Raw genomic sequence first — 15,404 nt, forward strand, 5'->3', positions numbered from 1 at the left:
GGAAGTACATGTTAAATTCATTTTTATCTTAGGATTTTTGTGTGTGTGTGAGGCAGTGGGGGTTAAGTGACTTCCCCAGGGTCACACAGCTAGTGAGTGTCAAGTGTCTGAGGCCGGATTTGAACTTGGATATGCCTGAATCCAGGGCCAGTGCTTTATCCACTGTGCCACCTAGCTGCCCCCTATCTTAGGATTTTAACAGGCCATATCAGAAATCTGGGGAATGAAAATATTAGAAGTAAACATTATAGAAACAGTTGCCCTTAAGGGGGTCATATGTAAAAAGAGGCATAATACTAAATGGCATGCAATTTCCATTTCAGATCTAACTAGACATTTTCTGACTTTAGGGATCATGTAAACGTATGGTGCTGGTTAATATAAACTAAGAGACCACAAATGAAGAAACCTAAAGTTAAAGGTTATGGCCCAAGTTGGCATCAGAAAGAAAAGACAAGAATAAATTGTGGGTTAAAAAAGAGTTTAATCCCTCCAATAAAGTCACATATTCAAGGAAGAAAATGTGAGACAGGTGATATCATGATTTTCATAGCCAAGAGGTTACTTGAAACCTGCTCTGTGTTAATGCAATTCAAAAGATAACAACAGTTACTGATGTGATGATCTACAAATCTACAAACCTTCTTCCATGATCAATTTTTTTTTCAGGGCAATGAGGGTTAAGTGACTTGCCCAGGGTCACACAGATAGTAAGTGTCAAGTGTCTGAGGCCAGATTTGAACTCAGATACTCCTGAATCCAGAACTGGTGCTTTATCCACTGTGCTACCTAGCTGATGACCAATATATTTTTTTAATGGTGATATTCTATCCACAGACATCTTTGCATTAGTATAAGAGTAAAAGCTTAACTTCTCCTTAGAATTATTTTCTTGAACATAACCATGGAATGTAATAATAGTGTTGGTTTGAAGTCTTTATTAAATTCCAGGGCATTGAGCATTCAAACAGGTTTCTTATTTCCTTGTCTTGGTCTCATAAATGGAACAATCTATTAGTAGTTCCATTAATACTGTATATCGGGGCAGCTAGGTGGCACAGTGGGATAGAGCACCAACCCTGGAGTCAGGAGTACCTGAGTTCAAATCCGACCTCAGATACTTAACACTTACTAGCTGTGTGACCCTGAGCAAGTCACTTAACCCCAATTGCCTCACTAAAACAAAACAAAACAAAACAAACAAACAAAATACTGTATATCAAGGATATGTGGAAGCATGAATTATTTCTTCTCATCTCTAGTTGATGGCAGTATAAAAGGAAGTGGTCAGCATTGTTTGAGGTGAAGATGAAACAGTTGTGACAATGTCAGGTAGAACATAGATTGTTATTAAAGAAGGCTATCATACTTAGGTAGTTATGGGGTTTACCACCTGAGCGATGTGAAATGGCCCTATTGTCTTCTTTACTAGTTTACATGGAGGTCTATTAATATAGCATATTTCAAAGGTCTAGCCAAATGATCATTTATTACTAAAGGTTTTGGTTTGCAGATGACCCTTTTTATGTCAGTTTGGACTGTGTGGTTTCCAACTTATTTAGGTAGTTTCTGAATAGGGTAAGCATGAGATACAGAGTAGTGGGAGGAAGGTCCTGTTGATGGAAATCACTTTATTTATTAGGAAAAAAATGAGTGTATGCCAGAATTACTTTATTACAATAGAATTCCCTAATGGACAACATGGTGGCTCAACTCTTTTTGTGATGGGGGAGAAATAGCACCTGGGATGCTTATCAAAAACATAGATTATGTTCTCAGTCAGCCCATTAGATTAACAATGATACATTGAAAAAAGGCAAATCTTTAAAAAAAGTTGCATCAAGAAATAAGAAATAAACTAGAGAACTTGAAAAGATGTAAGATGGAAGAAAATGAAGTGATAAAGTTTTATCCTGGAGTAAGAGATTATACTCAACAATAGTGGTAGGCAACAAATAGGGAGAAAATGATTTAGATGATAATACTTAATATAAAGGATCACATTAGAATAAATGAACATAAATGGAAAGAAATTTTAGCATTTTTCCAGAGCTGAAGAGGGGGGTCATTGTGGGATAAATTATACAAGTATACTCAAGTGTATAGTACTTGGCAATAATAGGGATATAGTAAAGTATTTATGAAGTCATTCTAGCCGGTGTGAATCATGAGAGGCACTTACAAGTCAGGAAAGCATGCCATGGGAAGGAAGTTTCAGAAAGGAAAGGGTAAAGACTTTCATGGAATCTGGTCTGGAGATTGCAGTTATAGGTTGGATGATAACATAATGGCTGGTTACAATAGATTTAGCTCTTTTTAGAAATGCAATGATACAAGACAATTCCAAAAACCTCATAAAAAATGCTATTCACATCCAGAGAAAGAATTATGAAGTCTGAATGCAGATCAAAATATACAATTTTCATTTTTTAATTTTTTCTTTCTCTCTGATTATTCTTTCACAACATGATAAGGTGAAAATGTGTTGAATATGATTGTACATATAAAACCTATATCTTTGGGGAGGGGAGTAGAAGGAGAAAAGGAAAGAAATTGGAACTCAAAATCTTATAAATACGAAAATTGCAAATTATCTTTACAGGAAATTGGAAAAGATAAAACACTATTAAGTGGAAAAGGAATTAAATTAATTTAAAAAAAAAGGAGAATGTTTGGGCAATACAGTATTTTAAAATAGTTATTAATCTCCTGGGAATGAATGGAAACCAGAAAAAATGTCTTTTCCATGGAATCCTTGACTCAATTACATACCTCACAAAATTAGACCTATCAAGATTTTTTCATTCATATCTAACAAAAGCATCTTATTAATAATTATGTATGTACCTTAAATATTCCAATGTGCTGCACATGTGCAATTGCCAGGATGTATCCAGAGCTAGATCACTGCCTATTAAGCCCCTAGTGTAGGGGTATAGTAAATGTGAATCTGCAGGGAACTTTTAGATACCGACTTTTCTTCAGCTATAGTTGTCATGCTCGCTTAGAGTAAACATATATAGGTTTTTGTATAGGTCCATCTTGCCTACTAATGCAGATAAAATCTCATATATCTGATCATTTTCACATGGCTGCAAACTTTATTTTTAGGTAGTTAGCCTGTTGGTGTGACAAATGAAATAAAAAAGCAATTCAGTAAGCATTAATTACCTACTATACATTGAACTAGATGATGTTGTTCATCCTTTATTCTGTTTTTGGGGGCAGGGTGATGAGGGTTAAGTGACTTGCTCAGGGTCACACAGCTAATAAGTGTCAAGTGTCTGAGGCCGGATTTGAACTCAGGTACACCTGAATTCAAGGCTGGTTCTTTATCGACCTCACCACCTAGCTGCCCCCATCCTTCATTCGTTCTTTCTTTCTTTATTATTTTGGCGGGGTAATGGGGGTTAAGTGACTTGCCCAAGGTCACACAGCTAGTAAGTGTCAAGTGTCTGAGGCCGGATTTGAACTTGGATACGCCTGAATCCAGGGCCAGTGCTTTATCCACTGTGCCACCTAGCTGCCCCCTATCTTAGGATTTTAACAGGCTATATCAGAAATCTGGGGAATGACTATAGAGACCAACTTTGATAAATGTTTTATTTCAAAAACATAAATACACACATATAATCCAATGCCAACACAATCTCCAAACTGATGCAATAGCCTATGTAATCTTGTAAAATCTTTATTGTAAGGAAGTTAACTCCCCAATCATTTAAAAAAATCTTTAAAAAGGTCATTTTTTTTTATTTTGGTGAGGCAATTGGGGTTAAGTGACTTGCCCAGGGTCACACAGCTAGTAAGTGTTAAGTGTCTGAGGCCAAATTTGAACTCAGGTCCTCCTGACTTCAGGGTCAGTGTTCTATCCACTGTGCCACCTAGCTGCCCCAAGTTCATTTTCTAAAAGCAAAACAAAACAAAAATGTACAAAGCTGTTTCTCAATGTCAAATGAATCAAAAGAAAAAAATAATATATTGTTAATTATTAAAAGGTCTAAGCTACTATGCCCCACCACTTTAGGGAATTCAAATAATCACCAATAAACTTCTAAGTCCCAGAAATGGAAAAAAATAGAAATGACTTTTTTTATGTGTAAAATCTTCCTTCAATATTTTCTAAAATTTATGGAAAAGGCTGCCTTTTAAAAATTGCTTAAATTGGTCCATCACATCTATGTTAACCTTTCCGTGCTGAAAAGTTATTACTGCCTTTAATCCTTTGATATAAGAAATAATACAATGTAATTTACCAATGTGATGATAATTCTCTTATGAAATATTTAAGCTTCTGACCTATCTTTAGCTCTTGGCTTATTTAGGTAAAATTATTCTTGGTGAATACAGACCTTTAAAAAACTTAAATTACATGTTTTTGATGAATAGAGACTAAAGAAGTAAACAAAGCTCCCTTAGGTCTAACAGTGACTAATAACACATATATTATCTTACAAGTTATCTCAGAGTCTTAGATTACTGAATTTTCTAAACAGGCTTTTTCTTAACATTTGTGATTGAATAATCTGACTGCATATTGAGCACTTGGAGGAGATTAAAGAAAAAAAAGCAGCTCATAAAAGCTGAACTAACCTCTCGCTAATTAGTTTCCATGACCTTTCTTACATCCACTGAGAGAATAAAGCAGAGTCAGAAGGGGCCAAATATATTCTTTTTCTGTTAACACAAGAATCATTTATTGATTTTGCTTTTTATTTCTTTAAGGATATTTGATGAATCTGAAATTATATAAAATAATATACAAACAGGAGCCAATTTTACAGATATTACTTAATGAGATTTTTAAGTCAGTATTGATTTAACATAATGTTGAACAATCTTGTGAAAAAAATGCAGCACCTTGGATTTGAATTCAGTTAAAAAAAAACTTGAAAATAACATATGAAGCAGTTTGTCTAGCTTTGTGTCCAGGAGAAACAGTGATCCTGATTTGTTAGTACGACTAATAAATCTAAAAACTATTTGTCTTCAAAGGTCACATTATAGCACATGCTAATCCCTTTGTTCTTGCCTCTGTCCTCAGTCTAACTTGCTCAAACCCAATCTTTTGTCTTGGTTTTGACATATATTTGACAGATAGTGAGACAAAGAAGTCCAAGCAGAGTAATGGATCATAGAGTTTTGAATCAAGAAGGACATTAGCCTAGCCTATCATTTTATAAATAAGTAAATTGAAAGCCAAAGAGGTTTTACCCAGAATCTTCAAAGTTAGTATCTCAGGAAAGATTCAGAGCAAGTATTCCTGACTCCCAATTCAGGTTTCTGACTACTATGCCATCTAAAATACTAAATATTAATGCAGAGTGGTTGTATAATACTTACAAAATTGCCCATGTTTTAAATATGATGGAGTATAATGGAAAGATGACTGGAACATAAATCAGAAGACTCTGTTTTAAATTCTAGTGCTTTTACTTAGTGTGTGCCATTCCAAAGTCAATCCTTCTGACTTGCAATTGTGTCATCTATATTGCTGGCTTGGACTTAATTTTGGAAAACTAAATGAGAAAATTTAATGTAGTGTAGTATTAAAAGTTCTGTATTTTAGATTAAAAGACTTTGGTTCAAATCTTCATCATTACACCCCTTATCTAAATAATTTTGGGCAAATTATTGAATCTCTCCGGGGCTAGGGTTTTTTCATCTATAAAATGATGTAATGGGGGTAGATTTCCACCTTAATTTGTTTTACAAAGATATTTATTCGAAGATATTACAAGAATAAAAGTCAAGTAAAAGTATCAAACGATTATCTGGACAATCACTATCTGGTGATAAAATTCCCATTCACCCTTTTGGTCACTAGGGACATTGTGTCTAGTTTTAATGAAGTTTCCATAAAGCATTCATCCTGCCAAATTCATTTCTCAATGAGTGAATGTGTCTGTATATTTGTAATTGTTGGGCTGGGTTAAGTGGTTCCTTACCATATTGTTTCTGACAAATCTTAACATTAGTTCTAAACTGTAGAAGTCTTGTAGCTTTTTCTTCTGACTTTTGGAAAACCACAGGGTCATGGACATCCCTAATATCCTTCACATAAAACAACAAAGAACAGTCATAAGAGAGAGAGCAGTAACAGCAGATCTATCCAATCTTGATTTCATGCCAGCTTCACTTGAGAAAAGACCCTTTAAGTCCTAAATCTATGATAGCATAATAGTACATTTGAGTTATCTTATAATGCATATATATATAGTTAAAAAACCCAGCATGATATTCATATTTGTGCAATGTATATAAACATATATTAATATATATACACATGAATATGTATATATGTATATATACTCACATACACATATGTATATACATATATACATATACATACATATATATACTATCATAGTGCCATTATTATTATTAATTGAGGAGTGCCAGTTAGGCCATCTTATTTTGCTAAATCTATCCCCTAAAGTTTATAACAGATGCATAATATTTTACCTCATGATACTGCTTTTGGATAAATCAATAATCTCTATTACACTGAAGTTATTCCATTATTAAAAATTAGTACATTTTTCATTGATCTTTTCATTGATCTTTGACATCTGTGAGAATTGGGAATTAAAGAAAAATGGATGTATCACAGAAATATTTTAATAGGTCATACAATAGTGGGGTAAGTCCAGAGTATAATCTCTTATAATTTGGTTTCTCAGTATATAGAATGATGGGCCTGGAATCAAAAAGATCTGAGTTCAAATCTAACTTCAGATACATACTATGTGACCCTGGGCAAGTTACTTAACCTCAGTTTTCCTTAATGCACTGGAGAAGGAAATTGCTAAATCACTGCAGTAATTTTGTCAAGGAAATCTCATAAACAGTATGGTTCATGAGTTCAGGAAGTGTCAGACAAGACTGAAGGATTGAATAAGAGTAACAGCAACAATAAGGTATTTAATACAAAACAATGGCTTGGAAGAGAAAAGATATAGTAGTGCTCTTATGTGTCTAGTGTAGGCATGAAAAGATATCAGACTTGGGGAGGTGAGGTCCTATTTATATTACATGATAAACTCAATTACATATTCTAATGAACTGTGAATCAAGTGACACACTGCTATATTTACAATAAAATTAAGTTATTAAATAAAACAATTTTCCAATTATATTTTGTTTCATGATCATTTGTGAAAAATATATGAAGCTTAAGTATTGCTTCATTAATTCACATATCAGTAGTATTCTCAGCCATCAAGAAAATGGACAAGGATTCAGAAGTAAGAAAAATAAATATGAACAACCAAGTGTGTTGTCATCAGATCTATTCACTGAAATTCATGCATCTTCATCTGCTGAACATTAATAAGTATTTGTTGACTGATTATAATCACAAGAAAATGCATTATTCCGAAGCTCAATTTTTACTTATACATTTACAATTTCCATTTGTTCCATAGATTGAATGAATTTCTTGAAATGGAATCAGGAAATTTTGACTTTGAATTTTGCCTCATACAAGACACTTAACCTCTTTCATTTTAAGTTTACTCATCACTGAAATTGAGATAATGAGCTCCTAGTTTTCATCACTGTGAGAATTTTTTAAAAAAATAATATCTAAATCCCTTTGCAAATTTTAAAGAACTATATAAATGTTAATTATCATTATTGTTACTGTTATCATTATTTCCTCAAAATATTTGTCACCTGTAATATGCCTTCATTTATATCTCCTGTTAGAATAAAAGTTTCTTTTTTCAGTTTTTAGTATTTTAAGTTTTAGTGACTTTTTGTTTTCTTTTCTTAAATTTACATATTACCCTCACTTTACATAAGAAGTCTTATAAGGAAATAAAAAATGAGGAAAATTAATGACAGTAAACTCATCTAAATGCAACATTCAACACCTAAAGAACCCCTAACAACTTTTAAAAAAGATATTACTTAAATTAATTCTATCTATTTCCATATGAAAAAATGCTCTAAATAACTATTGATTAGAGAAATGCAAATTAAAACAACTCTGAGGTACCACCTGACACCTATCAGATTGGCTAATATGACAAAAAAGGAAAATAATAAATGTTGGAGAAACTGTGGACAAATTGGACCACTAATGCATTGTTGGTGGAGCTATGAACTGATCCAACCATTCTGGAGAGCAATTTGGAGCTATGCCCAAAGGGCTATAAAGCTGTGCATACCCTTTGGCCCATTAATATCATTATTAGGTCTTTTACACAAAGAGATCATAAAAAAGGGAAAAGGACTCATATGCACAAAAATATTTATAGCTGCTCTTTTTGTGGTGGCAAGGAATTAGAAATTGAGGGGATACCCATCAATTGGGGAATGGCTGAACAAGTTGTGGCATATAAATATAATGGAATACTATTATGCTGTAAGAAACAATGAGCAGGCAGATTTCAGAGAGACCTGGAAGGACTTACATGAACTGATGCTGAGTGAGATGAGCAGAACCAGGAGAACACTATACCCAGTATCATCAATATTCTGTGTTGATCAACTGTGATAGACTTGATTCTTTCCAGCAATACAATGGTCCATGATAGTTCCAAAAGACTCGTGATGGAAATGTCTCTCCAAATCCAGAAAAAAAAAAAAAAGAAAGAACTAGGGAATCTAGATGCAGATTGAACCATACTATCTCAATTTTTTTGTTAATTTTTCTTTTTTGAGGTGTTTCCTTTTTGCTCTGATTCTTCTCTTATAACATGAGTAATGCGGAAATATGTTTAATGTGATTGTGCATATATAACCTATATCTGAATGCTTGCTGTCTTAGGGTGGGGGGAGGGAAGGGAGGGAGAAAAAATTGAAACTAGAACTCTTATAAAAACAAATATTGTGGGGGCAGCTAGGTGGCACAGTGGATAAAGCATTGGCCTTGGATTCAGGAGGACCTGAGTTCAAATCCAGCCTTCGACATTTGACACTTAACTAGCTGTGTGACCCTGGGCAAATCACTTAACCCTCATTGCCTGAAAAAAAAAACAGACACAAATGTTGCAAACTATCTCTACATGGAACTGGAAAATAATAAAATAATTTCATGAAAATAAAAAAAATTAAAAACTTTATTACTAAACAGAAATTAATTTTCTTTCTCTACCCCATTCCCTCTTTGACTGTATATAGATATATAGATACATAAATATTTAGATAGCTAAATAACTAGAGATAGAGATAGAGAGGTATAGGTAGAGATAGAGATAGATAGAGATATATAAGCTTTTGTTATCATATACCCTAAATCTATTATCTCTCTGTCCTGAGGTGTATAATATGCCTCATCATCATTTTGTTGATCACACTTTTTGCAACTTTTGAAGTTTCTTGGCTTTAAAGTGGTGCCATTGCTTAAATGGTTCTACTTATTTGTCTCATTTCATTCTTAATTTATCTTTAAAGTGTTCCCAATTTTTTTTTTCATTTTTTGCATGTTTAAGATATTATAAAATTTGAGCATAGGTGATAAAAGTGATAATTATACATGAAAATAAAACATTATTCAACAAGGAAATCAGTAAAACAATACTAAAAGGAAATCATTAAACTGAAAACAATCTTTGCAATGATTTATTTTCTTGATAAAGTTCTCTTTGCAAAGACATAAGAAACTGATTCAAATTTATAAGAATAAGATTCATTTTCCAATTGATAAATTTTCTAAGCATATAGACAAGTATCTGTCAAGGGAAGAAACATAGACTATATTTAGTCATTTGAAAATTTTATTTACATTAATATTAATTAGGCAAATGCAAATTTAAACAATTGTGATATCCTGCCTCATATACATAAAATTATCAAAAGTTATACAAAGGAAAAATTATAAATATTGGAAGGGTTGTTGGAAAGCAAGGATACTGATGCACTATTGGTGGTCCTATGGATGGGTATGGCCATTATAGAAATATATTTGAGTAATACCTTTATCATTTTTAATAATGTTCTTTGTCTACATTTCTTACTTTTTTCTGGAGTAGTTGGAGTTTGGTGACATGTCTGGGGTCACTCAGTGAATGAGTGTCTAGTGTCTGAGGTGAGATTTGGGATCAGGTCCTCCCGGGACCAGATTGGGTGCTTTCTCCAATGTGTTACCTAGCTGCCCTATGATGACATCCTTAGGGTAAAATTGAGAGGTGAGAGGAATGCACTGGAGGAGGGGGAAAGGGAGAAGCAGAATAAGGTGAAATCCCACATGAAAGAAACAGGTAAGAGATTATGGAGTGGCAGGAGAGATGGGGAAGGAGCAAGGCAGTGAATGAGTCTTACATTCATCAGAATGGGCTCAAAGACAATCTCATAAGAGGTGGTTCAAGGAAGGAATAACATACAAACTCAATTGGGTGGAGTAATCCATCTAACTCTGAAGAAAAGTAGGAAGCGAAGGGGATAAGGAGGGAGGGGTGAAAGAAGGGAGGGCAGATTGGGTGATGGGGCAGTCAGAAACAAATCCCTTTTGAGGAGGGATAGGGTGAAAGAGGATAGAAAATAGAGTGAATATCATGGGGAAGGGCATAGGATGGAGAGAAACAGTTAATAATAGTAACTGAAAAAAATTTGAAGCAGAGGCAAGAGTAAGATGATGATGATGATTGATTGATTGATGATTAGATGAAGATGGGGACTGACTGATAACAATGAGGATGGATTGATGATGATGCTGAGAATTGATTGATGATGAAGATAAAATGTATGGTACTTAATTTTCTGGGCTAATAAGAAGAAAATTCTTTGTCAAATAGTAGTAGGCTTCCACCAGTCATGGACGACCATGGATCAGTGCCTTGAAGAGCCACAGTCCCATATGGGTCCTGCCGCAACGAGGACATCAGAAAACTGCACTCTCTGTTGCCTGTCAGTTCCTGAATATCATTTGTTTTTCTTCCTCCAGAGCTTGGAGGCCCATCTCAGCTGCGTGCAAGCAGCTCCTGAGTGCAAGCAGCTCCTGAGTACAAGCAGCTCCTGAGTACAAGCAGCTCCTGAGTACTGAACTCCATCGGGCACAGTTCTTGGCCAGCTCCTCCCAGCTGTGGATGTCTATTACCAGAGCCCTCGAGTCTCACTTGCATACATCTCTGTAGCAAAGCTGGGGGCGACCAGCAGGTCTTTGGCCTGAGGCTAACTCGACATAGACTAGGTGTTTAGGAATGCGCCCATCTTGCATGAGGTGCACATGACCAAGCCAGTGCAGCCGTCTTTGTTTCAGTAGTGTGTAGATGCTCTGAATTTGTGCATGTTGGAACACTTTTGTGTTGGTGATCCTATCTGACCAAGATATGCCAAGGATGTGCCAAAAGCAGTGCATGTGGAAGCTGTTAAGCTTCTTCTCTTGTCTAGTGTATGTAGTCCATGTTTCACTGCCATACAGTAAGGTACTCATCTTGTCAGTTTACTGTTTTTCCAGACACGCTTGGCAAGCTTAGCCATGGTTGAAGTAGCTTTCTCAATCGTCTGATTGATCTCAGAATCAAGTGACAAATTGTCACTGACAATAGAGCCAAAATATGAGAATTGGCTTACGACATCCAACTGGTAGCTACCGATGTGTATCAAATGGAGCTTATAATATATGTATATATATATATATACATATATATATATATATACATATATATATATATGATTTCTATGACTATTATTTCAAGAATCAACCTCAAATGTTTATTGTAAGGAAATTTTTCATTAAAGCACTATATAGGTGAAATGGAGGCAAGAGGGCAGGTGAAAGACATTAAACAAAAAGATCTCCTGACACAATTACCCCCAAAACAGCAATAAAACAAGCCCTGGAGCAACAAAACCCACAAAAAGATAGACTGGGATTATTTTCCAGATTAAAGGGGGCTATACTGGGCTGCAAACAGAGTCCAAACCTGCAACTGAGACAGCACAGACACCAGACATGCTATGAAAGAGGAACTTACTCTCGAACCTCCAAATCAGCTGCAGCACCAGCCTCTTCTGGAACTTAACTTTTGGTCAGGTGAGAGGGCTGAGCAGCTAACTGGGGGGGGGGGGAGCAGAAGTGCAGGGGTGTCTGCAGGACCTGAGGAGGAATTCAGCTATCCCACCGCAGCAGGGAACCAGGGAGAAATCTTGAGTGGCAGGAGGCCCAGGTTGGGGAGGGGTGCAGGCTCATTGAAGCTAATAGCCACCATAGCACACAAAGTTCTGCTAGCTCACTAACTAGCAAGTTGGCTTGAGGTTATCTTTGGACCAGAGAACAGGCCAGGCAAGACAAAAACCTGCCCTCCCTTAAACCAAAACACCTGGAACCCTCTGAAGTTTGTGACAGTGTAGGTTGGAAAAAGGACCCCACTGTAAGAGGGAGTTAAAAGTCAAGTGAAAAATGGCAAGATTAGCAAGCAAAGAAAGTTGAGAACAATACAAAGTATCTTTAGTGATGTGGAAATGTATTTTGATTTGGGGACCCTGCCTTTGGGCTGAGATTAAAAAGTCTTAGGCCCTCAGGGGGTTTTTTCTGTGTAAGAGGGGCTGGTGTCCCTCCCCCTCCCCCTTCACTGCAGCTGAGCCAAAAAGTCACATGGGCTTTACAGGATACCAGATCAGATGGCTATGGGGAAAAATCCCCAGCTCCCTCTGCTGTGGGGGGATCTACCCCAGAGATCCAGGGCTCATGCAGGCTGGCTCTAGCACAGCTTGTGTTGGAGGTCCCAGGTGTGCAGCAGGGGGCATGGGCCCCTCGATGCCTGCTGGGCACAGCCCTAGTGCAGCAAGCGGATTAGCTTGGTGTGTGTGGGGGTGAAGGGAGTCCAAGGTTTGAGGAGAGAGAAAGAAGATATAAACAGGGGAGAAGACAGGGGAGAAGACAGTGGAGGAGGGGGCCAGAAGATTAAGAGAACAGAGAGGGGAGATGGTAAGAGGTGGTTGGAGAAAGTGGAGAAAGAGAGCTAGTGAGAGAGCGAAGGGGGGACATTGCAGGACTAGTAGGATGCAAGGAGGCCAGAAGATTAAGAAGACAGTAAGGGAGGAAGGGACAGAAAGGGGGCTGCAATAAGGACACTAAGAAAGTGAAAAATGAGACGGAGAAAAAACTAAGAGCAAGGAGGGAGGATGCAACAATAAGAGGCTTTTCAGGGGGGTCGGCAAGAGTACAGAGCAGGGGAGTTTTTCAGTGAGGGCAATGCTAGAAGAAGGCCCATTGGCCCACAGGAGGAGGCTAAAAAGTTTCAGGTGAGGCAGGTGGAGAGAGACGCGCCAGAAAGCATTCAGGTTGTATTATTTTCCTGTATTCTTAATCTTAAATTGTATCTCATAAATAAACCCCCTGCTATTAAATTGGAAGAAGCTGTTTGCTTATCAATTTGGGAGCAGTGTGGAGAAATTTTTAAATGGCCCATATTAAATTAATAGCAGTCAGATAGCCAGTTAGTCAAAAGTCCCCAGATTAATCCTCCATTTAGATTAGGTCCCAGTCAGTAAAATATTTTCACATTTGAATGGTGACCATGGCAGAACTGGTGGCCTAATTATAATTTTTCTAAAGTTATAATTTTTCATATAGCGCACAGTTATAAATTTTTCTAGATTAGATATGGTTAATTTTTTTACAGTGACAAGGAAGAACAAGGTGCATCCTCAGAAGAGGATAGCAAACTCAGGGCCCCTACATCCAAAGCTTGCGAGAAAAATATGAATTGGTCTCCAGCCATGGAAATGCTCAAAAGGAACTTTGAAGAGAAAGTAGGAGAGATAGAAGGAAGAATTAGAGAGGTGGAGGAAGAATGGAAAGAGAAATGAGAGCAATGCTGCAGAGTCATGAGCAAAAAGTCAACAGCTTGGCCAAATGGAAAAGGAGATATAAAAGCTCTCTGAAGAAAATTATTGCCTGAGAATTAGGATTGAACAAATGGAAGGTAGTGACTGTATGAGAAACCAAGACAAAGTAAAGCAAATTCAACAGAAAAAAAAATAGAGGGCAATATGAAATATCTCCTTGGAAAAACAGCTGACCAGGAAAACAGATCCAGGAGAGAGAATTTGAAAATCATTGGACTACCTGAACACCATGACCAAAATAAGAGTTTAGATAGCATCTTCCAAGAAATTGTCAGGGTAAATTGCCCTGATATTCTATAAGCAGAAGGCAAAATAGAAATTGAAAGAATCTACTGAACACCTCCTGAAAGAGATCCCTAAAGGAAAATCTTCAGGAATATTAGAGCCAAATTCTAGAGCTCCAAGGTCAAGCAGAAAATATTGTAAGCTGCTAGAAAAAAATAAATCAAATACTATGGAGCTACAATAAGGATAACAAAAGATCTAGCAGCATCTTCTTTAAAGGACTGGAGGGCATGGAATACATTATTCCAGAGAGTAAAGGAACTGGGACTACAGCCAAGAATCACTTAGCCAGCAGAATTGAGTATAATCTTTCAGAGGAAAAAATGGGACATCAATGAAACTTTCAGGCATTTGTGAAGAAAAGACCTGAAGTGAATGGAAAATTTAACTTTCAAATATAAGACACTGGAGAAGCATAAAAAAAGTTAAACAGGAAAAAAAATCATGAGGGATATTAAAAGATTAAACTGTATACATTCCTACATGGGAAGATAATACTTTGAACTCAAGAACTTTTTTCAGTAAGGAATACACAGAAGACACAGGCCTGAAATTAAAATTAAGGGATGATATTTGTAAAGCATTTATTTTTTATCTTTGTTCTTTGTGGGGCAAACAGGGTGGGGTGTCTTATGTCTAGGGCTGGATTTAGGCTCAGGGCCTCCTGGGTCCATGGGTGGTGCTTTGTCCACTGTGCCACCTAGCTAACCTATGATGACATCTTTATAATAGCATTGAGGGGTAGGAGGAAGGCACTGGGAGAAGGAGAAGGGGAAAGGTCGACTGGGGAGATGTAGTTCTCATGAAGGAAAAAAGAAGAAAGCTTATGGAGGGGAGGGGAAGAGGGGAAATGAGTGGGGGAGTGAGCAAACCTTACTATCAACAGAATTGGCTCAAAGAGGGAATAACATACATACTCAAGTGGGTATAGTAATATTTTTTGCCCTGAGAGAAAGTGGGAGGGGAGGGAGATGGAGGGGGGAGAAGAGGGGAAGGAGGGAAGGGCATATTGGTAGAAAAAGCAGTAAAAAGCAAAACAGTTTCAAGGAAGGTGAAGGATATTCTGCACAAGTATGACATATTGAATTGCTTGATTTCATAGGGAAGGTTAAGGAGGGAGGGAGGCAAGGAGAAAATTTAAGAACACTGAATTAGCTCAAAGTCCTTAATTTCATCAGAGTAGGCTAAAAGAGGGAATAAAATTCACACCCCTTGGGGAGGAGTATTCTATTTAACCCTATAGGAAAATAGGAGGGGAAGAAGATAAGGAGGGAAGGGTGAAAGAAGGGAAGGTAGAGTGTGGGAGGGCACAGTCAGAA

This window comes from Dromiciops gliroides, chromosome 4 (genome assembly GCF_019393635.1).
Source record: "Dromiciops gliroides isolate mDroGli1 chromosome 4, mDroGli1.pri, whole genome shotgun sequence".
Lineage (NCBI taxonomy): Eukaryota > Metazoa > Chordata > Mammalia > Microbiotheria > Microbiotheriidae > Dromiciops > Dromiciops gliroides.